Source organism: Chelonoidis abingdonii, chromosome 10 (assembly GCF_003597395.2).
Source record: "Chelonoidis abingdonii isolate Lonesome George chromosome 10, CheloAbing_2.0, whole genome shotgun sequence".
Classification (NCBI taxonomy): Eukaryota; Metazoa; Chordata; order Testudines; family Testudinidae; genus Chelonoidis; species Chelonoidis abingdonii.
In genome coordinates this window covers 46,184,597-46,211,711 of record NC_133778.1, presented here as the reverse complement: position 1 = coordinate 46,211,711, position 27,115 = coordinate 46,184,597, and the positions used below count along the sequence as shown (strand labels likewise).

The 27,115-nt window shown below is 39.7% G+C and overlaps 1 protein-coding gene across 3 annotated transcripts in view; it reads right to left on the bottom strand.

Annotated features, from left to right (window-relative positions):
• Nucleotides 1-27,115, bottom strand: part of KCNH7 (potassium voltage-gated channel subfamily H member 7) — a 321,723-nt gene that overhangs the window by 247,133 nt on the left and 47,475 nt on the right. The window lies entirely within an intron of this gene.

Sequence of the window (27,115 nt, the reverse complement as noted above, 5' to 3'; positions counted from 1 at the left end):
CACTCCCAGTCTTTATTCAGGCCTAATTTGATAGTGTCATGTTTGCAAATTAATTCCAGTGCGTTTTCTACTCCATGCATCTGATGAAGTGGGTTATCGCCCACGAAAGCTTATGCCCAGATAAATTTGTTAGTCTCTAAGGTGCAAAAAGGACTCCTCGATGTTTTTACTGATACAGACTAACATGGCTGCCCCTCTGAAACCTGTCTTCTCTAGTCGTGATGGTCATAACCTTGGAAAAAACCTCACGGTTGGGAGATGGGGAGGGGAAGAGAAATGAGAACAACGGTTTTTGCTCAATCCCTAAGATAAGGTAATGACAATGAAAGAGTTTTTTTCTTCTTTTCTTATTGCAACAATAGTGCTTGTTTACCTCTCTCCACAAACACCTGGCTGCTGAATGGTTTCCTAGCTAACAAATATGTAATCAGACACCTGTATGCCACATAATCAAACACATATGCTGCTAGTGAGCCATCTGCTCAATACAGTTGCTTTAGTGGCCCCCTCCACCACTTTAACTAAACATTTACTTCCCTTAAATCTCATATAACATCTCCAAAGGATGCTGGGTATCCATCTATGTGTATATACCTGTGCATACACTACATACTTTATATTTTTGTACCATTTACCCTCAGTTTTTTCCCCTCCTAAAGGGTAACTGTGAAATCTAAAATGATAAACAAATTGTGGAATAAATTTAAGAGCCAAACTTTCAAGGTGGAGGCCCAAGCTCCACAAACATAAAATATATGTGTAAAAGTGCACCTGACATTGTATGCAGAGTTCCAACTAGATTTGCAAAAGGAGTCAACACACAGAAGAGTTGCTTGTCAGATGCATTCACTAGCAGATGCATTTACTAGTTTACATGTGAAATTCCTGTTATGCATGCACAATTATGAGCACACTTTAGCGTACAGATTTTTTGACATGGTTATGGACCTCTAAATTTGAAGAGTTTGAATCTCAGTATTTCATATATCAGGGCTTTTGGTCCCAGATATATTGTAGCATTCTAAACATCAGGTGATGTTTCTCTGTCCTTTTATAAAACAGATCCTGTCATATACTACAACTACAATAATAGTTCATAACATTGTTGTAATACACTGAAGCTGTAGTGGTTTGGGCCATTTCTTTATGACAGTTTATGGTGTTTTATAACACAGGACTGTATCTATACTTGTGCACATACAATCAAATCACTTAAGGCCCAACAATATCTTTTCTTGAGGCCTCTATCCTGCAAATCTGAGGTTGTTAAATGCTGGCTGGCTCTGAAATTTACAATTTGGCCCCCTCTCCATTACATAAAAAATACACACACAGATATGCAGAGAGAGAGCAAAAGAAAGAGAGAAATACTGCATAGGATTAACAATACTTTCCTTTAAGGAAGGTACACACTGGAGTGTAAACATCATGTCAATGTACTTTTAAAGTGGGTTACAAGAATGATCCAGTGGAGAGAAAAGCTGTACAATTACGAAACAACAACTCTATTGTCTACAATATTTTTGTAGTGTTTTTTTCTTGTTGTCCTAATTTTTTTATGGTTTTGGTAATTAAACTCTATCTAGACACCCGGTGCTTTCTTACCAGGTAGGTATTACCAATTTCTCAAAGCATTAATCATCAGATCCTCATGTTTCCTGGCAATTTTGTTTTCTTCTATTTCCAGCATACATTGGCATTCTCATTTAAGAGCTTACATTCTATTTTCCATAGCAGGAATTTTAGTATTTATGAACTATATTGTAAGCCATGCAAATTTCAATCTTCCAACTTCATTCTGAATTGATTCTGATTGTTAGTTTTCATTGTGCAATATCATTTTAGCACTGTTATTAGTTCCTGTATTTGTCTGTAGTTGCTTTTATTGGCTTTTTCAGAGTGGGAAATAACATAGATCTTTTTGAATTTTAAATTTGTTCACTTGATAATTCCATGCTTTCCACAATGAGGAATGCTTCTGTTGCATTTCTCTATTCCTTAGTCTATCAATAATTTGGATTGACTTGCATTTTTCAACTTTGTTTTTTGACAGAGCCTGTGTTTTTGTAGAATAATCCCACTCCAATCAGCTTTCAGTATTCTGAAATCATAAATCTAAGGTACATGGATGATAATCTTACATCCACAACTTGATCCCTTCTCATAAAGTCCTTCATAAACCAGCAGGCAAAGATCAGCTGGTAGAACAGACCATGTGGCTAAGCAACAAAACAAGTCTTTGACCGGGCAATTTTTTCTCTACATACTTAGCTTATTGTAAAAGAGAGTGGGGTCCAAATCTGGGCTTTCCTGAGCCTCAGCATAGGTTACTTGAATACTGACTGTCTGCAGAGCATAACTAGAGCACAGCACACTCTGTCCTATTCTTCCCTGTGGCCTTGTACTGGGTCAGAATGAGGTCAATGGTGCAGAAGCCAGGTATGACAGCTGTGCCTCACATGAGACCTCCTCCGGATCTGGTTGTTTTCTGACCCCTTTGTGCCACTCAGTCTCTTATTTTAATGTGTTTGTGCGGGCAGGTTAGCTCAAAAGGCTTTCACATATATAGAGGATTGAGTAGAAAAAGCCCAGTTAAATTTATAATCCAGCCCACAAGCAACTGCTGTTGGGATCTCTGGTTTCTCCCTGGATGCTGAATTAGGCCATGAGTCGTATCCAGGACTCTATCTTGTACAGGTATGGGAGAGCTGAAGACAGAATTATCTCTCTGCTGCTAATTAGCCCTGAAACTCCTGGTGTTTTGACAGGGCCTCTGAACTCCGTCACTCATTCTTTCCTGGAATCTGATTTTGATCCTTTTGTAAAGCACTAAATTTTAGAGCACAGTGATGCTGGAACAAACATTGACAGAGCAATCATTTGTAACTGTTTCTGAAGCCAGGTCTATTTTGTAATTGTTTCTGAAGCCACTTGAAACTTTGACAACATAGTAAGGTTGAGCAGGGGTGTGTAATTTTTTGAAACGTTTCTGTACTGGAAAAAGCCCTATTATACATGCAATTATACTGGATAGTTTTTATTTCACTATTTGTTATACCATTAAAAATACTTTTTTTCCCCCCTGATGGAAGCTACATCTACACTAGGAGGGTCTTCTGGGATAGCTAGACCTGAGCGTATAAACTAGGCGTTAGCGTTTAAACACAAAGTCAGGTTCAGGCCTCTTTTGAAGTCAGTGTCAGTACATTAAGGGTGAATTTGCATTGATGGGTCTAGAGTGACTGCTTTAGAGATGTGGACTGAGATTAAAGTCTCTTGTTAAACTGTACATAGTAGTGCTAGTAACAAAAGGAATAATGAGAAAGAAAATGGAGATGTGGGACAAGAGGTGGATAATTAATAAGGATTGAAAAGGCATATGAAATCAGTGAAGGAACTTCAAGGATTTTGACGAAATGAGAAAGATGAGCTAAAATCAATACTAAGCAAAGAAAGTGATGTAATGGACAAATATTAAACTTGATCAGTTTCTTGCAACTGGATTCTCCTATGACTTATACCTAGGTAAATCAGGAGTAACTTTAGTTAAGTTAATGGAATCATATCGGTGTAAGACAGTAGTGTCAGGCCCACAATGTGTATGTCTACAGAGAAAATGTAGGAAGGAGAGAATGTTGCTATCAAATTATTCAGTAGAGCTCATTGGGAATTTTCCATCAGAATGATTTTCTGTATTGAAAATTAAAAAAAAAAAAAAAACATCAGAATTGAGAGTGTCCTGCAGAAAATTTTGATTTTGTGGTAACTGCATTTTCTCTCATAAAAATCAAAGTTAAATATTTTGGTTTGGATCAGTTCAACCCGTATTGGAATATTAAATTTTTTGAACTAACTCAGAATGTTTAGTTTCAAATCTATTCAATAAAACATTAAAATTAATTTCTTCATCAACACATTGCCTTATTTCAGCAATAATTTGAATCCTCTTTCTCTCCTATAGATCACACTCCTTGGAGGACTAAATCTTTCATAATGCAATGCAGATTGCCCTCTGACCAAGCTCTGCATGGTATATAGGACACCATGGAGAACATTACTCTGGGTGAATCATTGTAGACAAACAAGGAGCCAAGCCCAGAGGGGAAAATAGGGGCATCAGATTCCTGAATTATATCTCCTAGGAGGCAATGTGCCACAATGGGGAAAAATGTTGAACTGATTCAAAGTATTTCAGGGAAGTTCAACAAACTGAAATGAAACATTTTGATTTGTGCAATGTCAAAATGTTTCTCATTTCAGTCAAAATTGTTGAATCAAAACATTTCCACTTTTCTAAATTGAATGTTTTCAGAATTTCCATTCCATGAGAAAAAACTGATATTTCAACTTTTCATCCTGATTTGGGACAAAAACAGATGTTGAAATTTGTCAGGTGATGGATATTCCAAATTTCTCTCATCTTAATCCAACAAAGCACTTAAATATGTGATTAACTTTCAGTGGGACTACTCCCCTGATAAAATTAAGCAAGTAAATTAGGTACAAGCTTAAGTGTTTTGCTGTATTGGGGCCTTAATGGGCAGCACTTCAGTAGTGAATAGGGAAGCAGCAAAAGGCTTTGGTTAATGACACAAAGATCATAGAAATGTAGGACTGGAAGGGACTTTGACTGGTCATCTAGTCCAGACCTCTGCAATGAGGCAGGACTAAGTATTATCTAGACTATACCTGATAGGTGTTTGTCTAACTTGTCCTTTAAAAGTGTCCAATGATGCAGATTCTACAATCTCCCTAGGTAATTTATTCCGTTTCATAAGTACTGTGATGGGATGTATTTGGCCCCTTATGGCCCCCTGCCGGAGGCCCTGCAGTCCTACTACAGCCTGCACTAGGAAGGAGCAGTAGAAATGAGTCTTCCAGGCCTGCCCAGAAAGGCTGCATGGAAGCAACCAGTCAAGGCCAAGCACGGTCAGATAAAAAGAGCTGCACGGCCTTGGCAAGACTGTTTTTGTTTGGGACTTGAAAGGGGAGGGATGATGCTCCTCCTCTCTGGCCTTAGGAACTTGATGGACAGCATTTGCTAAACCTGGGAGAGAGAGGACCTGAGAACACTAATCCTAAAGTAATGGGTGAAGATAAAGGGACCTGGTGGACAGAGGACCAGAGAATGTAGTAGCAACTAATTAAAGGAAGCAGTACATTGCTGCTGTTTATAGGGTCAGTAGGTTGGAACTGGGAGTAGTGGGTGGGTCCAGGTTCCCTCCCAGAGGTCATTGGTGAAGTGGCCTAAGACCTGAGAAGGGGAAAAGGCTCCTTTAGTGGTCCAAATGAAGGTTTGGATTTAAGGACTTAGAGATGGGGCTGAAGCTCTTAGTGAGGGCAAAAGTTTGTTGAACTCTTTCCTACTCCAGAAGGGTTGACTGTGGAACTTAACTAGAGGACTAAGCCAGGTTTGCAATCTACAGGGGGTGTCAGGAGTGGGGAAAAGTTTGCTGTACCACACCCAGACACTAGGAGGCACTCAGGTGGTGAGTGCCCCTTTCCCAACTATCCTTTCAGTTAAAAGTTTTTTTGTAATCTCTCACCTCAATCTCCCTCGCTGCAGTTTAAACCCATTACTTCTTGTCCTGTCCTCAGTGGCTAAGGAGAACAAATCTATCATACTCCTCTTTTTATAACATTTTACATACACGAAGACCGCATCATGCTCCCCTCAGTCTTCTCTTTTCCAGACGAAACGAACCCATTTTTTTCAATCTTCCTTGCAAGTCATGTCTTCTAGAACTTGAATAATTTTTGTTCTCCTCTGGACTTTCTCTAGTTTGTCTACCTCTTTCCCAAAGTGTGGTGCCCAGAACTGGACTCAATGCTCCAGTTGAGGCCTTACCAGTGCTGAGTAGAGTGAAAGAATTACTTCTTGTGTCTTGCTTACAGCATTCCTGCTAACACATCCCATAATGATGATAGAGTTTTGTTTTGTTTCGCAACGGTATTACGTTTTTGACTCACATTTAGTTTGTGATCTTTACCCCCTGATCCTTTTCTAAAAAACTCCTTTCTAGGCAGTCATTTTCCATTTTGAATTTGTGCAACTGATTATTCCTTCCTAACTCTAGTACTTTGCATTTGTCCTTATCGAGTTTTATCCTATTTTTTTCTGACCATTTCTCCAGTTAGTGAAGATTGTTTTCAATTCTAATCCTGTTCTCTAAAGATCTAACCTCTTGCCAAGATGCAGGATTTGTTGTATCTAAACTATTCAAGAAAGATTGCTATCCAGCCTCTTTTTGAAAACGTCCAATGAAGGAACTTCCATGGCATCCCTAGGAAGTTTGTTCCATTGTCCTACTGTTCTTACAGGTAGGAAATCTTTCATAAGATTTTAATGTAAATCTGTTATGCTGTAGTTTGAATCCATTGCCATCTTTTTTTTTTTTTAGGGCAGTTTTTCAAGACCCCTATCATGTTCTTCCTCCCTCCTCCATTTCCTCTTTTCCAAACTAAATATACTCAGTTCTTTTAGCCTTTGCTCATATGGCTTGCATTCCATCCCTTTGATCATATTTGTTGCTCACCTCTGTACCTTTCTAGTTTCTCAACTTTTCATACAGCAGTGACCAAAACTGGACACAGTACTCCAGCTGAGGCCTAACCACCAAGTACAGCAGTACTGTCACCTGCAATGACTTGCATGATAGGCCTGTTAATGCAACCCAAAACTGCATTTGCTTTTTTTGCAACAGCATCATATTGTTAACTCATGTTGAGGTTGTGATCCACCACAACTCCCAGATCCTTCTCAGCAGTGCTATGGCCAAACCAGTTGTCCCCCCATGCTATATTTGTGCATGTTTTTTCTTTCCTAATTGTAGCACATTATATTTGTCTTTGTTAAATTTCATTTTGTTTTCTGTAGCCCAGTTCTCCAACTTACCAACATCCCTTTGAATTTTAGTTCTATCCTCAAGTTGTTTGCATCCCCTCCAGCTTTGAGTCTTTTGCAAATATGACCAGTATGCTCTCTGTTCTTACATCAAGGTCATTAATAACGATGTTAAATAACACCGGACCCAGAGCAGTTCCCCGTGGAACCCCACTTGAGACCTCCCTCCAATGTGACATCATTCCATTAATAGTTACTCTTTGTTTTGTGGTTTTTTCGCCAATTATATATCCACTTAATGGTGATTCTACATTTTTCCAGCTTACTTATGAGAATGTAACATAGGATTGTGTCAAAAACCTTGCTAAAGTCCAGGTATATTATGTCCACTGCATTTCCCCCATCCACCAAGCCAGTTACCTTGTCAAAGAAGGAAATCAAGGAGATTGTGTGAGACACTATTGAAAGCCATACTAATGTTAAGATATACCACATTCACTGCCTCCCCATTATCCACAAGGGCTCATTACACTGCCAAAGAAGGATATTAGGTTGGCTTGACACGATTTGTTCTTGACAAATCCATGTTGACTTTTACTTATCACTTTATTTTTTTTCTAAGAGCTTACAAATTTATTGTCTGTTTGCACTATTATCTTTTCGGACACCAAAATTAAGCTGCCTGGACTATAATTCCCTGGGTTGCCCTTATTTCCCTTTTTATAGATAGGCAGTATATTTCTTCTTTTACAGTCCTCTGGAATCTCTCCCATGTTCCATGAGGTCTCAAAGATAATTGCTAATGGCTCAGAGATCCCTTCAGTCAGTTTCTTAGGTACTCCAGGAAGTATTACATTAGCGGCCCACCCCCGTGGATCTGAATATGTCTCACTTATTTAAGCAATTCTTAACTTTTTATTTTCCTATTTTAGCCTCAGATCATACCCCATTTACGCTATGTTAGCTGTCCAATTGCTGCTAACTATTTTGGTAAAATCTGAAACAAATCAGGCATTTAGCACTTGGTCCATTGGTGTATTTTCTGTTAATGAGGAGGGAAGGACAATGGTATGGTCATATCACAACCCCCCTTCCCACCTCCACTCCTACACACTTAACTTCATGGATCCCTTTGCATGACTTTGATACAGTAGCTGTCTACTAGTTTTAGTCTAGGGTATTGGTAGTAGCTTTAAGGGTATGTCTATTCAGCTGACGTTAAAGCGCTGCCGCGGCAGTACTACTATAGCAGTGCTTTAACATGGCTGCGTAGTTGTGGCTTTGCGAGAGGAGTAGCCGCCAGTGCGCTGTAGCACTTTCAACACTAATGCTTATAAGTGAAAGAGCCACTTTTCACTTTTGAAATGCAAACTTTTTTAAAACTTCCCCTACTTTTCTAGTGTGGGGGTTGGGCAGAGGTGGGCAAACTATGTAGCCCGCAGGACCCTCCTGCCCGGCCCCTGAGCTCCTGGCCCAGGAAGCTCCCCCTGGCCCCTTCCCTGTTGTCCCCCCTCCCCCACAGCCTCAGCTCACTCACTTCACCGCCAGACCAATGCTCTGAGTGGCGGGGCTGCGAGCTCCTGGGGCAGCGCAGCTGCAGAGCTGGGGCCTGACTGGTGCTCTGATGATGCGGTGGTGTGGCTGGGTTCAGCCGGGTGGTGTGACTGCCTGTTCTGGTGCTCTGGGCGGTGTGGCTGTAGCGCTGCCAGCCACCGATGCTCCAGACAGCGTGGTAAGGGAGTAGGGGGGTTGGATAGAGGGCAGGGGAGTTCAGGGTGGTCGTCAGGGGGCAGGAGTGTGGATAGAAGTCGGGGTGGTCAGAGGGCAGGGAAAAAGGGATTGAATGAGGAGGGCAGGAGTCCAAGGGGGCAGTCAGGAAGGGGGGGGGTTGGATGGGGTGGTGGGGGACAGTGAGGGCAGAGGTTCCAGGGGTGGTCAGGGAACAGGGGAGATTGGATGGGGCAGGAGTCCCGGGGGCAGTCAGGGAGGAGAAGGGCAGTTGGATGGGGAGGCAGTGGGTCTGGGGACTGTCAGGGGACAAGGAACGGGGGGGTTGGATGGGGCAGAAGTCCTGAGGGGGCTGTCAGGGAGCAAGAAGCCCCTAAATAAATAAGCAAAATTTTTGAGTCTCTTCAAAATACTAAATTTCTCCTGTCTGTCCCAAGCCTCCTTTTTTTTTTTAATTTAAATTTCATACCCTATACATAAGGACCTCCTGAAACAGGACTAGCTTCTCCCTGTGTGCTGCCTGTGTCTTCATATTGCATTTTTAATCTATCTGAATGAGATCTGATGATGGGAATATTTTTCTCATAATCTTCACCCTTCCTGTCTCTGCTTCCATTCCCACCCTCCAGTACATTTTGCGTATTGTAAGCTATCCCCCTTCCTAAAATAGTTTTCTTATGCCTAGCTTCCCTATTGTCCTCCATGTTCTTCTTTCCCCTTCACTGTTCTCAACAAAGCTCTCCTGCCTATGCTCACAGCTGAACACTTTCTTTGAGCGAGGTCTGTTAAACCGTGAAATAAGCACCCAGGCAAGCTGGAATCTGCATTACTCTTATATTAAACATTCCAGGTAAACAAATCACTGAAAAATATACCCTGCATTGACAGGGCCTAGACCTGAGGACTTTACAAGTCTTTTCCATCTTGAAATTTTCAATTTTATTTTAATAGCTTATTTAGCCCATCAAAGGAGGTCAAAACAGTGGAAAAAAGAGAGCACTTTTTTCTGAACATCTGAGTCTTTCTCTGTGTATAAATCTCACAGGTGAATGGGGGTTTGAGCCTGGATACTTTAAGTCCAAAAAGGCTTATACACTGCTTTGAATCAACAGCTCACTGCCTCTCTGTCCTTAGATATCACTCTTTCAATCTGCCTGCAAAGATTTACCCTCTATTTTGACTCCGCAGTATTATACTGTGCATGAAGTAAAGAAGCTTATTACAGGACAATAGTACAACTTAAGCTTTGACCACAATCTAGAATTTGTTTTGAATATTATTTAATACATTCCTGGGGGCACGCAAAGAAAAGAAACAATTGATCAAACTGACATTTGCTGAAAGGGAACCTGCTTCTGTTCCTACAGGAGTTTTGTCACTTATTTTAGTGGAAGTAGATCTAGGGGAAACTACCAGGAGTGAAATCATGCCCCCTGTTAAAGTAAAAGGGAGTTTTACCATTGAAATCAATGAGTCTGGGGTTTTACCTGAGTTGATTCTAAATTTAAGAGCCAGATTGTGTTTGTGGAGGAAGTAGAATATATTTTTTTAAATTTCTCTACTTCTTAGTTGCATTCAATGAAGCTACAGTAATATGCTTCAGACCAGTAATGTAGAAACCAGCTTGAGCTGAGAATTTTTTGAGTAAATCCTTTAGAATTACAAGTGTTTTAAAAATTAACTATTAGTTCATTTACTGAAACAGCCACTGTACTTACTAAATACGATAAGTTTCTTTGACATTAATAGCACTAGTACAATGTTTTCAAGATAGGCAAACTGACTGAACATGGGAAATGTGGAGTTTGCAAAGATCATTCAGATTCCAAACAGCTGAGCAGCTCAGTCTTGATCACACCTCTTTTGATTTGCTGTTCGTGATCATTCACACAAACAGGTTTATGTTCATAGGAATGTTTGGGGAATGACTGTACTCATATATGTACAAAATCCACAGTATTTGTGCAGGAACAAGAGTATTTAGCAGTCACTATTTCTTATTCAATGTTGTCCTGTTCAAAAAGCTTCAATCAGCGAGCAAAACCAATCATACATATGAAGAGGGAACAACAAATAGCTGAACTGAGTGAACAACCCATAGATTGAGAGTTTATCTGAACTATTTGGCAAAAAATATTTATGAATGCATTTACAAAAAAGAGGATAGTTTCACAAATGATTCAGAAAAAAAGGGGCTAAAATTTGACAGATTATTTGTCATGAATAGTTTGATCAGGTCAGGACTATTCTTTATAGCAAGAAGGTAACATATGCTCTTTGAGATGGACTGTCTTTTCATTATTCACATGTATAATGCCTAGAACAATAGGAGCCTGGTTTTGCCTTCCAGTGTTACCATAATTAATAACAATGCGCTTAGCATTGGGGTGTGTCAGCTGATTGGATAAAATAAAAACTGAGCTGGACCTTCACATAAAGCTGGATATGAACCGAACAATGTATGTGATATGGAAGGTATGCACTATATTCTTTGCATAGGAATAAAAGCAAAGTATTTGCATTTCAAGAAAAGTTCCTGTCCAGGTCTGATTGAAAGAAGAAACCTTATAAGAGACCGTTCTTGAGAAAAAATGTTTTTTACCCAATTTGCAGAGTTTAAAGGTTTTAATAAATAATCTTGGGTGCTTGGCCCACCTCATCTCAGGCCTTTTTTGAAATGCAGGATTATTAATTATTCATGTATTAGAATTACTGTCTAAACGTCCCATCAAATGTGCTTTAAATATGCTGTCGTTAAACATTTGGAGTGTTTGGGTTTTTTTAATTGCTGAAAAGGTGCAAGCTCTAACAATGCAGGGATGAGCGGTGGGTGAGGATGGCAACAACCACCAGAGAATTTTTATTTTTCAGCTTGCATACAAGGAGTAAGTTTTGGTAGCCTAGTATTCTCCTGTCTGGTACTATCAGAAATTAAAACTCACTGGAAGTGCAGAAAGTGAGGGCCGTAATGAGGTGACAACTGTATAGAATAGGCCAGAAGGACATGATTGTGAGTAATGAAATAGCACTGAATATAGGAAAAGTTTTCTCTAAGGAAAATATAGTTGACTATTGAAAAGCTTCACAAAGGAGAATGTGAAGCCCCATCTGTTTGGTTGTTTAAAGCTGGACAAAGCTCTAAAAAATATACTATAAGGAACAATCATGAATTTCCCAAGGGGAACTGAATAGGAGACTTAATCCACAACCTCTTTCTTCTCTGATTTCCATTATTCTAGTGTGTTTGTATACATAGACACATATCAAGCTATTTTAAAGGCAATGAGAGATGACACTAAAAAGAACTCACATAGAACACTGATATATTATACATTTTGAGTGGCAGAGTGAAATGAATGGCAGCACATCTGTTTTGGGAAGTGGAAAGATCAAATGAACAAAATGAAGTCAAGGAATGGGATTATTGAAATGAACTGAAACAAGAAGAGTAAACTAGATGATTTAGATGAGATCTGTCATAGTCTGACAAAGCTAGCGCAGCCCTAAGACATTTTAAAATTGGCATCTCTTTACTGTGGTAACTTTCCAGGATCCATTCCTGTAATCTCTGGTGCATGTCCTCTAGAATAAGAACTGTCAGGTGATTAGAACAAATTGTTAAGAAGTTAATCAGCGCTATAGTGCATTGGGTTTTGCCTTTAACTCAGAAAGATAAATCAATGATTGGAGCACTTGAGAATTGTGATACATAAAATGTTCAGAGTCCTGGCAAGGTGATACCTTGAAGACAGGTTTGCAGGCTGAGTGACTGGAGGGAGGTTCAGATTACTAGACCCGCATGCATACATCTGTTAGTAAGTGTGAAACTACTAGAGGGAAAACTTATTCTCTTTTAATTACTCGGGTGCTGTTTGGGTAAAGCTTGTGTATTATAATGATTTTTCGAATTTCCATTTGTTTGTATTCATATATGATGCACAGCAATAAGGAAATATCACTTTTCTTTGTTTTTTCTTACCTCACTGGGAAGTTATTTGAAGACAGGAGGTTTAGAATGGGATACATAACTGAAATTGTCAATACATTAAAAATCTACATACTAACTGAGCAGTGGCAATGGCAAAATAATCAGTAAAGACACCATCTTCAAAAGGCTTCATTAAGAAGAGATCTAATAGTTTCAGGAGCTAATGTCCTGAGCTATTGTCTCAAAAGGTTTGTGTTTCTTTATTTTACTAAATGTAGTGAAAGGAAAAAGGGTGTAATATGTAGAAAGATGTAGGGGAAACATTATTTGGGGAGAAATGTATGAGATTATTTTAAGGACTCATTTGTTATAAAGCAGACACATCACACTCCTCCCTTGCTACCTCCTTTACCTGGAAGTCTTCCCAGACTAATGATAATGACAATGACATTTCTCAACAATAAATATGGAGACAAATAGTTATAGGGGGATGAGAAGGGATGCAGCAAAATGACAAGCACATTTATTATCCAACTAAACTATTACCTCTTTTTGCTAGAGCTAGGAGCTGGAGAGAGAAATTAATGACTATATGGAATTTTAATTGGGGAACTCACTCTATACCAGTGATTCTCAACCTATTTACCATTGTGGGCCACATCCAATGCTACTTGTACGGCCCTGAGGATGTCACATGGGCCGCAGCTTGTGCTGATGGGGCCACAAGTGGCTTGCAGGCTGCAGGTTGAGAACTATTGCTCTATACTGAAAGGACAGAATTAGCTATCTTTCCTACACCACTCAAGGACATTTGGGGTGAAAATTGATTGTATATATGCCAAGTTTATCCCTTCAATGCAGTAGGGCACAAACCCTTTTCCTTTTCTGGGCATAGATGACCTTCAGCACAGCAGAATGTGATCTTCAGCCCAAAAGCTGAAGCTGCAGCTTAAAATAGAACTCTACTTCTCCTTCCCTGCCTGGTTGGTTCCCTTGCTCCAGCAGAGCTTTCCCAAGCACAGTGAGCTACTTGGACTCAGTAGAGGGGGCAGGATTTGAGACTAGATAAAGGAAGATCCCCAAACAATCCCCAAATCCCCACTTCTTTAGATTATCATTTATCTAATGATACCCAGGCTTTTGAGCTGGCAGTCTAGCAAATACCCTCAACTTGTGCTTTAAGGAAACTTTTGGTGATAATGTTTGAGTGGCTGAGAAATAAAAATTAGTGTAATAAAAAGATCACCTCAGATATCTGATTCTTCTACAAATGCATAATTTGTGTTCTAGATATAATGCTGGGCTTGGGGAGGAGAGAATTAGGGAGGGCTGAGGGGAAACATCTGAGTTTGGAAAAGATTCTACAGTCAAAAGGAAAAAGCCTTCCTCCTACCCATACCACCTTCATGTAACCTGTTTTAAGACTAGCTATAATTAATGCTTCCTCTAGCATAACTGGCCAGAAAGTGGTGGGAAACAGGTGGATTCATGTCTTTGTTCTCCCATATGGGGGAGTAAATTACTCCCCACCAGAGCAGAACTGGGGATTCTCTAAGGCCTGGTTGCTTCTGTTCCTACCCCAGAGTGGTGTACCTCCTCACCTGTCCTTTAATCAGTCTGCATGCCAAAAGCACGATCTAATTCTAAATGAGGGACTAAAATAGGGGTAGGCAACCTATGGCATGTGTACCAAAGGCGGTGCCTGAGCTGATTTTCGATGATACTCACACTGCCCGGGTCCTGGCCACCAATCCAGGCTCTGCATTTTAATTTAATTTTAAATGAAGTTTCTTAAATATTTTAAAAACCTTATTTACTCTACATACAACAACAGTTTAGTTATATATTATAGACTTATAGAAAGAGACATTCTAAAAACGTTAAAATGTGTTACTGGCACATGAAACCTTACATTGGAGTGAATAAATGAAGACTCGACACACCACTTCTGAAAGGTTGCCAACCCCTGGACTAAAACTTCCTCATATGTTCTGAGAGTGAATTATGCTGGAAGCCAAATCAGCCCCTGTCCAGCAGCAAGGTCTCCTTCTTTTCAATACCTTTGCCTCCCCCATCAAATCCTATCACCAAACTCATGTCAAATGGGCTACCAAAAAGTCACTATCTGATGACAACTTACAGTCATTATTCATCACTTCATTACCATTCTAATATTTTTTATTTGAAGTTAGAAACTGAAATTACTTAATTATGAATTTCCTGTTGGAATCTAGATATTAAGTCCCTCTATCTATCAGTCTATCTATTTAAAATATTTATAATGCACCCATCACCATGCTATGTAATGTAAGCTTAGCCCAGCAACATTCTATTAATTCAAAATGTTCTGTTCTTTCACTGAGCTTGTTATGCTCACTGTTAATATTAAATACTAAAATTTCAGCATTTGTATTTGAGAATGTTCTGTATTCTCCTTTAGATTGCTAGGGGCTTCTTGTTTTTTAAGAGAGAACCATATTTAGATGTCACACAAGAAAACCAGAACACCTTGGGGAAACGGCTGCCAGAGAATTAGTCTTGCCTGCTGGTCTATAAATAGAATGCTTATTTTACTTACTCAGCAGTTTGACTGCATTTAAATAAAAATGTTAGGTCCACCGGAATGGAGCAGAATGTGTACACAATGTGGTACCTGGAATGTAAGGGATCTTCATAGTGAAAAGTCCATGGTACGCTTAGCCAGGAAGGTTTAGTCTGACTCAAGTACTGAAATCAGTGCCAAAAATGAAATGTGTATGCTGGAGTGCATGTAGCTGACAGTTGGGTTGTCAGTGTCCAATATAATACATAAGGGGGAATTAAATATGCTGACTTGCAAAATAATGACAATTGAATGACATAGTATCCCAGTAACTGAGTACTCACTGTCTTATCATCAGCACTCTGATTTCAACATCCATAGCACAGGGCTCTGGCTAGAGGGAACCAGGCATTTGCTACTATGGTTACCATTAGAAACATTCCTCCAATATAATTATAGGTTAAAATCTCAAGTGAATGTTTTGGCCCTTTTATATTTCTCCGTTGGGCAAATCCATAGCAGGACCTTCTCAGAATGTTTGTTTTACCATTGCTGTAATTTTATTTCTGTTAATATTTAGTTATGCAAGCAAACTATTGACCTGGGTTGTAAACAGTGATTTTTAAAAAAGCTGCTGAAAAACATGCAGCAGTTTGAACAATCAGTTCAAGCTTCTTCCTCATCAGCCTGAATACAACCACTGGGAAAGAATAGAAAATAAGCCTAAAACAGCAATGGGAGCATGGGGGATGACTCCAATATCTGAAAATCCTTGTCCAGGCCTTGAGTAAGATTTCTAGTAGAGACAAAGGAGATTTGCATTGTAAAAACAAACAAACAAACAAAAAAAAACCAACAGGGAAAAGCACTCCAGTTTTTGTAGATCTATTGAAAACACATTTTCTCTCCTTGTACCTGTGTTACAAAATTTCCTGATAGCCCTAATAAAGAAATACAGTGAATACTGAAAAAAAATAACGTAGCACAATTTGATCAATAAGCAAAATAAATCTAAGAGAGCTCCATCGTCACCATTGTTTCTCCCTTGGAAGCCCTCCCCCCTTCAGGAATCTCCTCCATTTAATCACCCCCGCCCCCCGACAACCTCCAAAGTCCTGATATCTGTCTCTTTGGGGAAGTGGGCTGGATGCCAGACATGACAAACCTGCGAAAAAAACACAGAAATTGGGCTTGTTTTTGGCTTAATTGGCTTGTGAGTTGCTTGTTGGCTTGTTTTTGGCTTGTAGCTTGTTGCTTGTTTGGCTTGTAGCTTGTTGCTTCTTTTTTTGGATTGGCTCCTGGCAAGCAGGGGAAAGGCGGGAAGAGATGGGGTGCACAGCAGGCCCACCACAGTCCCAGACTGCATGCCAGGGATCTAGTCGCATAGAGTGTTGGGGTTCTTAGGGATTGGCTTGTTTTGGCCTTGTTTTGAAATGGGATTAGCTTGATTTTTGGATTATTGTGAAAGTCGGGGTGCTTATTTACCACGTGAAAGTTGGCAACTGTGCTGGATTCAGCTTTTTGCAGAGCCTATCTGTATAACTCTATATACAGTCTTAAAGTGCTGCTAGAGAGTGGTGTGATGGAATACTTTATCTTTTCCACAGTTCCCCTACAGGCTCCCCACCACTGTGGGCTAAGGACTGATCTCAGATTCCAAACTTGTCTGCTACATGAGAATTCCTCCTGAGTGATCCAGACCACAATTTTGTAAAAGCTATTTGCTTCCCTGCCATTAACAATGGAGACAGCCAACATATTTGAAAAACTACAAAGAAATTTAGAAAATTATCTGATGCATCCTCCCGTGGAATTATACCTGCACTCGAGCTCTAGTTTCAGGGCCCAATGATCTAATATGTCATTTCTGTTTCCAAGTGCCAGGATCCTAAAAGTCTTTCCAATAGCCTTTGAATATAATAGCAATACATTAGGTAATCTGGAAAACATATCAGTGCCGAGTTAACATTTCACAATTTTAGCCACATGTACAATAAGTCCTGACAGCAGAAGATCCATTTTCCTTCAGGCTGCGTTATCTGAACGCATGTGATTGATTATTCTAATTATATTGGGCAAAGCACAGTTTCATGACATTTAACATCAGTGAAATGTTGGTGTGGCCTGTGTGTTCAAACAGTGTTTGCTGAAAGCATCTTTTAAAAGCAACCATGCACCCATCAGGATAAAAGATATTAGGAACTGACATCTTTCTGATATACTCTCTATACCTTCAGTGTACACTGCTGAGGTACAAAGACATGTTTGACTTTTGTCCATTTATTGTTTGATTCTGTTTCTTTAAATGCAAGTTACACGATAAATGTTCACGCTCTAGTTTGCATCAAACAAAGCTCAGCTTCAATCTTTTAGCCAAATGCAACATCTGCCCTACAAGGTTTTTCCCTTTTAAATACATGCTTCCCTGAAGATATAAATATGGTCTTCTTAATCAACACATTTAAATGTCTCCAGACAGAGGAGTTAGTGCAACTTCCATAAAAAGATTAGCACATAGCATTATTCGACTCAGTAGAAATGTCTGATATACCTAAAGGGAAGAATGCAACTAACCATGATTGGATGTCTTTCTAGAACCATGTAATTGATCCCAGAATTTGGCTGCTAGCCTCTTAATCCTAGTTTGTTGTAAATCTGGAAGTACCCCTGTCATAAGTAGATAGGTAAGGGTTAATTTTCTTTTACCTGCAAAGGGTGAACAAAGGAGGAACAAAACACCTGACCAGAGGACCAATCAGAGACCTGGATTTTTTTTAAAGTCTGGGAGGGAACTGGAAACTCGGGGCTTGTTTTCCTCGTGTTGGAAACAAGTTTCTCTAACTCCATCTTCTCCAATATTCTACTATAAAGTGTGAGTACAAAGGAACCAAGGTATGGCTGTGATGTGTGCTTGATTCGTAATTTACATGGTGTTGATTTGCTGGCTGGTTTAATTGGGCTATCTTTAATCAGACTGTTATTCATATTTCTTATAAGCAAGAGCCTGTATTGATCTCTATGCAGTATTTGTTTGGTATTCTTTCTTTTATATAAAGTTTCTTTTAAACTTGTGAAGTTTCTTTTCTAGAGCAACGGGAGGGAATTTCTGTGCCCGGAGTCCTGTTACATCTGTGACAGGCTAGGGAGGGCGGGAAAAGTTACGGGGAAAGAGAGAGAGAATGCAGCTCTGTTCCTGGTGCTTAAGGTTGTCTCTTGGAGAGACGGAGACCAGTTTTTGTATGTCATGTAAGAGATTGCTCAATCCCTCAGAGCGGAACACGGAGAGAGAGGAGGGGAGGGGAGATATCCGTTGCGGTGACCATACTGTCTATCTTGGGGGCCCCTAGGAAAGGTTGGGGTGACTCGGGGTGACCAGGAACCCTAAAAATCCTGGTTGGTGGCAGCGATATCAGATCCAAGCTGGATATAAGCTTGGGGGAGGTTCACAGTAAGCACCCAGATTTTGTACGCTAAAGTCCAGATTTGGGACAGATGCTTACCACAACCCCTGAAATGAGAGGAGTTCCTCATTAGCAATGCTCATACACGGCTGTCGGACGGGAAAATGAAATCAAGGTGTCCTGTCTTTTTATCAGAAGTGTGAAGTGGTATATTTCTCATTTCCACTGGGGTAATCCTTTCAGGCATTTTCCCTCCAACTCAGTTCTGCTACAGGATTGCAACAAATGTTAGTCAGGACCTTTTTTTTTTTTTTTTTTTTTAAATCAATTAGCAGAATGATGTACCCTTTATTCAAAATAAAGGGGTTAGGGATATTCAGCTGACCTACTGGTCAAGCTGAACAAACACACATTAGCACTTTACAGTGGTTTTAAAAGGGATTTTTTTCATGAGTGCCTGGGAAGCGTAGGTCCAACCTACCTTACCAAGAGAAAGCACCACCCACATAATTGTGAGGAAGCTGATTTGCCAGGTACAGAGTATAGTTAGGGAGTCTGCAGTGCAGCGATGTTACATTCACTTTATGCAGAAGATTGCTCCCTAAAGTTATATCCCTAAAGCCATTTTTATACCCTACTTGTTTACCAGTAAAAAGTACTGTATACATCACCTGAAACTGTATTTAATTAATCAGCTTTTTACCTTGTTTGTTTCTGGTACCATGGTGTATCCTATTATCTTTTATTCCGAACCCATGCATTCCAGGTCATGATGCACCTTTATCTTTGTTCTGAGCACATGCATTCTAGGGACTAAAGGGTCTGAACTCACCTCCCAGGCTTGTACCAGGGTAAATAGGCTTGTGAGGATAACTTCCTTTCTGTTGCTATATGGAAACACTTGTATATCCCAATACTGACAGTTTTCTTATCTACTTAAGCCAAAGCTTACTTTAGCTAATGCGATGCTTAGCATAAGTTAACAGGAATATAATAAAAGTAAGACCACTTTGGGCTATATAACTGTTATATTAATGGTTAATAACATGTATTGAAATGCTTGGAATATATAGTGTCAGCAGTAATTTCAGCATAATATATGTTTGCTAGTCAGTGCATAATATCAACAGCTGAGCCCAAAATCTCACAAAAGTAGTTCACAAAATTTCAGCAGAATCAAGTGTGAATGCGAGTCCTAGCCCTGATTCAATTTCAAGCTTGAATCCTAAAAATCTAAACTAGATCCAAGTCTGAATAAAAAAATTACCTCTTCAGTCTATAGATACTGTACAGGTAATCGTTAGTTGGCGAGCTCAGGAAAGCATGAGAAAAAATTAAACCCATCAGATACCGTGTACTTCCATACAGTAACCAGATGACTATATGGCTTAGCAGAATAGTAACAGAATATACAGCTTTTTATCTCTGGTTCATATCCGTCCCAGGTTGGTTGTAATCAAAATTTGTTACTATTTGATGATTATTTAATGGCCTAAGTGAGACAAGTAGGAAGTCTCTCCATTCTCAAGAAGGCATCCACATCCCTAAAAGCGCTGACACATTTGTCATCGTCCATAAGCATTATAATTAATTTTAAAAGAAAACAGGTCAAATGGGAGAAGAGCCTTTAGATTCAGTGTATTAATGCATACCGGAAGGAAGGGCTTATGGCACCTCACATTTTATCTAGGCAGCCAAGCTGTGCATTATCCATCTTCATTTCAAAAGCAAACTCTGCTGATCCCCAGCAAAATGCACTTGTGCAACTCAGCGGGGAGATCTAGTTGATGGTCTGTTTCTGTCCACAACTGAGAACATTCTGGCTACAGCTGCTGGAAGTGCAGAAGCAGATCCTAGAAGTTAGGGTACTTAGTTCTCCTAGATTTACTGTACTCCATGAAATGGTGAATGGGTAATCAGAAATGAAAGTGGATAAAGTGTGTGGGGAGGAGAGGGGGGAAATCTTGTTGCAAGAGAGTGGAATGCTCCTATCCCTCTTATTTTGAAGTGCTGTAAAGCAGAACTGGCTGCATTTCAGTAAGGTGGCCATTTCTCAGTGACTTTTAATAAGAGTTGGGCATCTTTGATTCAAAAACCCAGTCAACATGAATATGTACTGAAATAGCTGGGTTGAATTCTGGACCTTGTTAGGTACAGGAAAGGTGGCATCAGATACTTGGCTGTCTACCCAGTCTACACGAATCAATGAATGCCTCAGTCCTGCTTAATAGGCAACATTATTTGAGCCACATCAGCTGCCCCATCTCTGTCACTGCCTTTGATGTCAGTCCTGAAGGGTGAAGAAAGCTAACATAGTATTCAGCCTTCCATCTGCCCAGCTTTGGGGAGAGAGGTGTTACACCTCATACCAATGTCTCTGATGTTGTGCTGGAGAGTATTCCTTACTTTTTCCTCATTCTGATATCCTAATCAAATCTAAATTAAAAATGAACATGATATTCTCAGTTTGACCATGGCATATTGCATATAGTGTGTAACTTAAATGCAGAAAAAATGTTCAGTAAAACCTAGAATTTCCCTCTTGTCTGCTAACACGGCAGTTATGAAAGTGACATGTATTAACCTAGCTCAGACTCTGAATCTTGTTTTCATGCCTATTTTGTTAGCAGTAGCAAACATCATCTGAAAAAGGAAACAGTAAAGCAAAACACTTGTTATAAGTGGTGTGAACAAAAATCTCACAGGGAATGAAAAGAGAAACAATACTGGCAATTTGCACTTATTTGTGGTGACCTAACATAGGTCTTCTATGGGAGCTATGCCTGAGTCAGCTACCCAAGAATTATGGTCATGCCCAGTTCACCAAAATAAAATGTATTCTTCCATTTTTAAACTTGATGTATGCAAACACACTCTTTCTCTCTTTCTGGAGATTGAACTAACTGATTAATTTGTTTATGATAATACTACTAAAGTATTCAGAAGCCAGGACTAATCATATTTGGGGTCTCTCATGGGGTGGCATGCCTATAAGTTGTAAGGGTTTTGTTTTGTTTAGATGAATTTCAAGTGATCATTCAATACAATGGTAATTGGGACAGAGACTTTCTTTCTGGCTTCTTGCCAATGGAAAGGGAAACTTGAAGGAAAAGGGTTGACAAATGCATTAGAAACTATTGTAGATTGGGGAAGGTTGGGAAGGTGTGTCAATACATTCAATGAGAAGAGAGGCAAGTTAGCAAACAAGTTTGTCAATAATAGGTTGTTTTGGGGTATCTTATTCTGAAATTGGATTAAAATTTATACTCTATTGTCTGCAACAGGTTTCTCTTCAGCAGGTGAATATTTGTCTTCATACTAGTTTTTCTCCAACTAATATGTATATTTTATGTTTGCAGTTTTGTAGGTCTGTTGGTCTCAGGATATTAGAGAGACAAGGTAGGTGAGGTAATATCTTTTATTGGACCAACTGTTGTTAGCGAAAGAGACCAGCTTTCGAGCACACAGATCTCTTCTTCAGGTCTGGGAAAGGTATTCAGAATGTTACAACTAAATACTAGGTGAAATCCATTTTTAGCATACATAGTTAACACATATTCTAAGAGACCATTCCAGGTGAAGTGACCTGTTAACACCTCTCCATTCATGGGACAAAAAACAAAAATTCACAGCCTGTGACCTGTCCATGACTTCTACTATATACCCCATACTAAATCTTGGGGGTGGGGGCGGGGGGAGGTCAAACGGCTCAGGGGCGCCACTGGTGCTGGGCGGGGGGGGAGGGGAAATGGGAAGTGGTGCACAGCCCAGCTGCAACTCCCTCTAGGTGCGGGGGGTTGGCGGGGCCAGCAGGCTCCCTACCTGGCTCTACATCCTCCTTGCTCAGCTCCTAGGGAGGCACAGCCAGGCAGCTCAGTGTACTGCCTCCACCCAGAGCGCTGGCTTCGCAGCTCCCATTGACTAGTTTCTAGCATAGTGATTGTCTGGTGTCACTCACTTAGTTGTTACTGGGGCATTTAGTGAATGACCTTTTGGTCCTCATCCTCAAAGGAAACCTGCACAACAAAAGATAAACCTGGGATTTCAATTCATAACTTTGCTAGACACTAAGAATCAGGGTTTTAATAAAGACAGTGGATTTGGGCTTATTATAACAATCTGTAACCTACTTGCCCCTTTTTTTGTTCTATGGATGGAGAGGTGTTCACAGACCATTTCACCTGAAACCATCTCTTAGAGTATGTGTTAACTATGTATGCTAAACAATCTGTTCCATCTTGTACTTACTTTTGACACTCTGAGTGCTTTTTGCAGGCCTGAAGAAGAGCCCTGTGTAGCTCAAAAGCTTGTCTCTTTCGCCAACAGAAGTCGGTCCCATAAAATATATTACCTCACTCACCTTTGCATCTCCTTTACATTTTATGTTAACTTCTTCTTTATCTTATCCTGTCAATCAGGGTCAGCAGCTCTTGTTTTTCATCTTCAAGTGTTCATGTCAAGTGCTAACCCCAACCTTCTTCATGTCCTCAGTCAATATCTCGAATCACCTTTTTTGAGGTCTTCCTCATGGTTTTTGTCCTGGGACTATTAGTTCTTCTATTCTCAGGCCAACATATCCCACATCTTGTTGTCTCACATGACCCATCCACCTCAGTCAAAATTCCATCCGCTTCACTTGGATGAGGGGGACCTGTATCTGGCTCAGACTGTTTCATTGCATAGCCAATTAGCTTTAGTCTTACTCAGCATCCACCAGAGCCTTCTCATTTTGGCAGTGTGAAGTAATTGTTCTTGTCGCTTCCTCACTGACAAGAATTCCAACCTGTATATTAGGTCTTGCCTAATCATGATCTTATACACTTCGGTTTTTAGTTTACTTGGCATATTTTTATCCCAGAGAATTCCCATAAACTCCCTTCACTTATACCAAGTACTCTTCATGTGGCTTCTAACATCCACATTTCCATCATGGCTCAACATTGAACCAAGGTATTTATTGTTTCAGGGACTTTAACTCTTTACCAGCTAATTTTACAGGCATCTCGTTGTCCCTCTGAATGAAGCATTACATGTTTTTTGTCTTTATTGATTGATTTGTAAGCCATTTTCTTCTAATGCAGCCTTCCAGAGTTCTAGGTCTCTTTCCAGTTTATATTTAACTTCATAGCACAACAAAATGTCATCTTCAAAAAGCAAGCTCTGTGGAGCCTCACTGCTAATCTCTCGTGTCAAGGTGTCCACTACAACCACAAACTGGAATGGACTTAGGGCTGATCCTTGGTATAGACCTACCCTGGAAAGTGAATGACTCCCTTTAGCCACAACTGCATTACTGTTGTGCTACTGTCATACATGTCCAAGATCATTTGAACATATTTTATATTAATGTTTGTGCATAATTATTCACAGAGGCTAATGAGAAATTAGGTATGTAAAGTAGCCAGGTATTTTGTACTGGCTTCCAAAATAACCAGTTCTAAAGCATTATGGGCTAGATGCAAACCTGCAAATTTTTACTGGCTTGCAAAGTATAAATGTACCTCTGCTATTCACCATAGCTCACTATGTCAGTGCAAATGGAAATGACTAAGCATCTCATTGTCCAAACAGGGATGAACAACTGCACAAAAGAGAAGCCAGTGTGTGTACAGGGGGAAGGGATGGGATAGCTGAGAATTGCTGAGTGTTTTCTCATGGCTCCCCGATTGCTATAGAAACCACTTCTTTTGTTTGTACATATTCAACACAGCTGCCTCCTTTGGAGTCTGCCTCTCAGGCAGTGCGGATACAGTGTAGCTGTGTCTGAGGAAAAGAACCGCTGCCCTGACTAAAGCCAGTTTTGTGGGGGTTTGTTTGTTTGTGTGGCATGGTTTTATTTTGCTGCTTTGTCATTTCTTAATACAAAATTTTTGAAGCAGGGAATTAGCTCATGAGAAAATGTTTCTAATATTTGCAAGGTATCAAATCCTATTAAAAGAAATGCAACATAATGTGCAGCAAAAGAGTTCCAGAGGCCTGGAGTTTTCATATACTAGAGGCAGCAGGTTAGCAGCATAATTGACCTCAAGGCAGGAGAATGAATCCAGAACTTACATTCTAGGAGAATCCAGTCTCCAAGCATTGTTATAGATGCATCTCTCCTTTTCTTAGTAGAAGAATATGACATCAAATGTGCTCATTCCCTACACCTTTCTAAAGACGCTGACTTTAATTCAATCCCTTACTGCCATGCCACTCACAACAGTTGGGAGCAGCTGTGTATTAAGCATAAGGACTAATGAATGTTCATAAAAGATGAATAGTTACTGAATTCACATTGCTCCTGGCTTCATGCAGCTGTTCTTAAAGGGATTGTTTAGGAGAGTGGAGGGTAATCATCAAAGAAGAGCTGGATGTGCACATGTGTTGTATCCTCCTATTGAATGCCAAAGTGCTCATTTGCTAACATTCAAGGGTTAAAAATGTGATGACAAAGAATGAACAAATGCATAGCAGATTAGCCTGCTATATTAGATAAACAAACTGGAATAACAAGCTCATAAAAGGCGGCTGCCCTTACAAACAAATCATAGCACCAAGGTCTACTCAGTAGTTATTAGAGTGCTGTTGTAAGACTGACAGATGCTGGTCGTTGGGATCGAACCTGGGACCTCTAGAGCTTAGTGCATGAGCCATATGGCTGTTAGCTAAGGCTGTAGAGCAGACTCATTACTATCTCTTTCTCTAAGTGGTCTCAGTGCCACCAGATGGGACAGAACACTACACCCAGGAGGTGTGTGAGCTACACTGTCAATGATGTTTGTTTTGTTGAACACTTCTAAAGCTTTAATTTTTAAAAACAAACTAAAATTCATTGAATGTTTTCATGACCTAATTTTGACAAAGCCTCTCCTTATTGAAGCTTGCAGGTGTTTGCCTTCAGACTTGGTACATCACAATTTGATCAGAGCTTTTCTGGACACCTCTTCCCCCGCAACACTCATAAGTTTCTTTCCCATTTTATCTATCCTCCTTACCTCCATGATGCACTAAGAAAATGACATGATGCTGATTTGTATGTGCTTTGCCTGAGAAAACAGCAAGAAGGACTGGGGAGCCTTTTATCAATAAACATCTGCATCTAATAGAAACACAGATACATGTGTTTCATTAAGAGAGGCTTCAAACTATTGGTCACTTGGTGCTGGTTCTTATTTCCAGCTGCTAAACTGCACAACAGTCAGCTAAACTACATTAAATAGTCTCCAGTGTTACTTTTACATGTACATGCTCCTTGAAGTTGCCACATGGATGCTATTTAATTGCAAAGGAGAGGAGACTATTCATACAATCATCTATAGTAGGCAAGGGTGAGCCACCTCTTAAGACCACTTCTCTATTAAAAGCATGATCCACAACTATGAAAGAGCATAAGAACTCCATTAGGTATTAAGATGATTGAATGGTAACAGGTGACATGTTAGTTATGAGTCCTTTTTGCCTTACTCACATGAGTAGTTCCATTAACTTAAATGGATGACCGACCTGAATAAAGCATGATATGGCCTTTAAATTATAGCACAATTTGGACTATGTGCATTAGGTTGGGCAGTGAAAAAATGGAGGAACCTAAAATTACTGAATGCTTTGTAAGGTCATACAGCAAGTCTATGACAGAACCAGAATTACAATTTAGGAGTTCCTGGCTCTTCCCTTGTACTCAATAAATTGGACCATGCTGCCTCTCAGTGTGATCCAGAATGGTACTGGTTATGCTGAAATCCGGCTAGACTGCTGTATCTTTCATGTACATATGGACTAATAAGCTAATAGCCTAAGATCTGGATCAGTTTATCTGCATGATTTGAGATGCAAATAATACTCTTTAAAAGGATGAAAACATTCAGAATGATCAAATTTAATATTATTCCAATGACTTTATACAACTTCAAAATATATAGTGTTCTTTTACTTCATTAAAGATTAACATCCTTAAATAGACTATGGCAAATGGCTTCTGTGGAGGAAGTCACTAGTGTAAATTTGTTCTCTTGTGTAAAGTGGTTTTAAAGACTGAATAGCAGTTTTTTGGTTTATGTTGGTGGTTCTCTGCTTATGAAATTAGGAGTACTAAATAACCAATCGGAACAAGGGATTGGGGATGTCAGTATCCCAACAGGCTTATAATTATGTTTAAACATGGATTTGCTCTCTAAGAATTCATCTTCTTTTATGTGATCCTACATGGGAATATTAATGATGTTTTAGTGATGTTACAATCATTTCTATGATTACAGATCAAACAGGATTTATGACTTCTCTTGTAGTATCAATCAGGAAAAGTTGAGTCTTGCGGGAGAACCTCCTCCTATAATATTAATATTTTCCAGCTAATCAGAGAGATCAGAATTATATTAAGCTGGTAAACTTATTTTTCTTTTCCCAAGTATGCTTTTGCTGAAAACTCCCCTTTTTAAACTATTGTTGACTTAGTTCTGGATGGTGATGTCTCCTGGAAAAAGTGAAATGAACATTCAAAATCAGAGAAAGTGTGAGACCCTCATCAGTTCCTACTTCATTTATCTGCAGACAGAGCTGAACAAAAAATTCTCACACAGAGCCCAACCTCACCTCAGCACTGAGTTAATAGCATGGAATAGACATTATATGATAGTTCTGTACCGAGGCATCATTTTACTAAGACCTCATTATTTTATATGAAATATATGAGA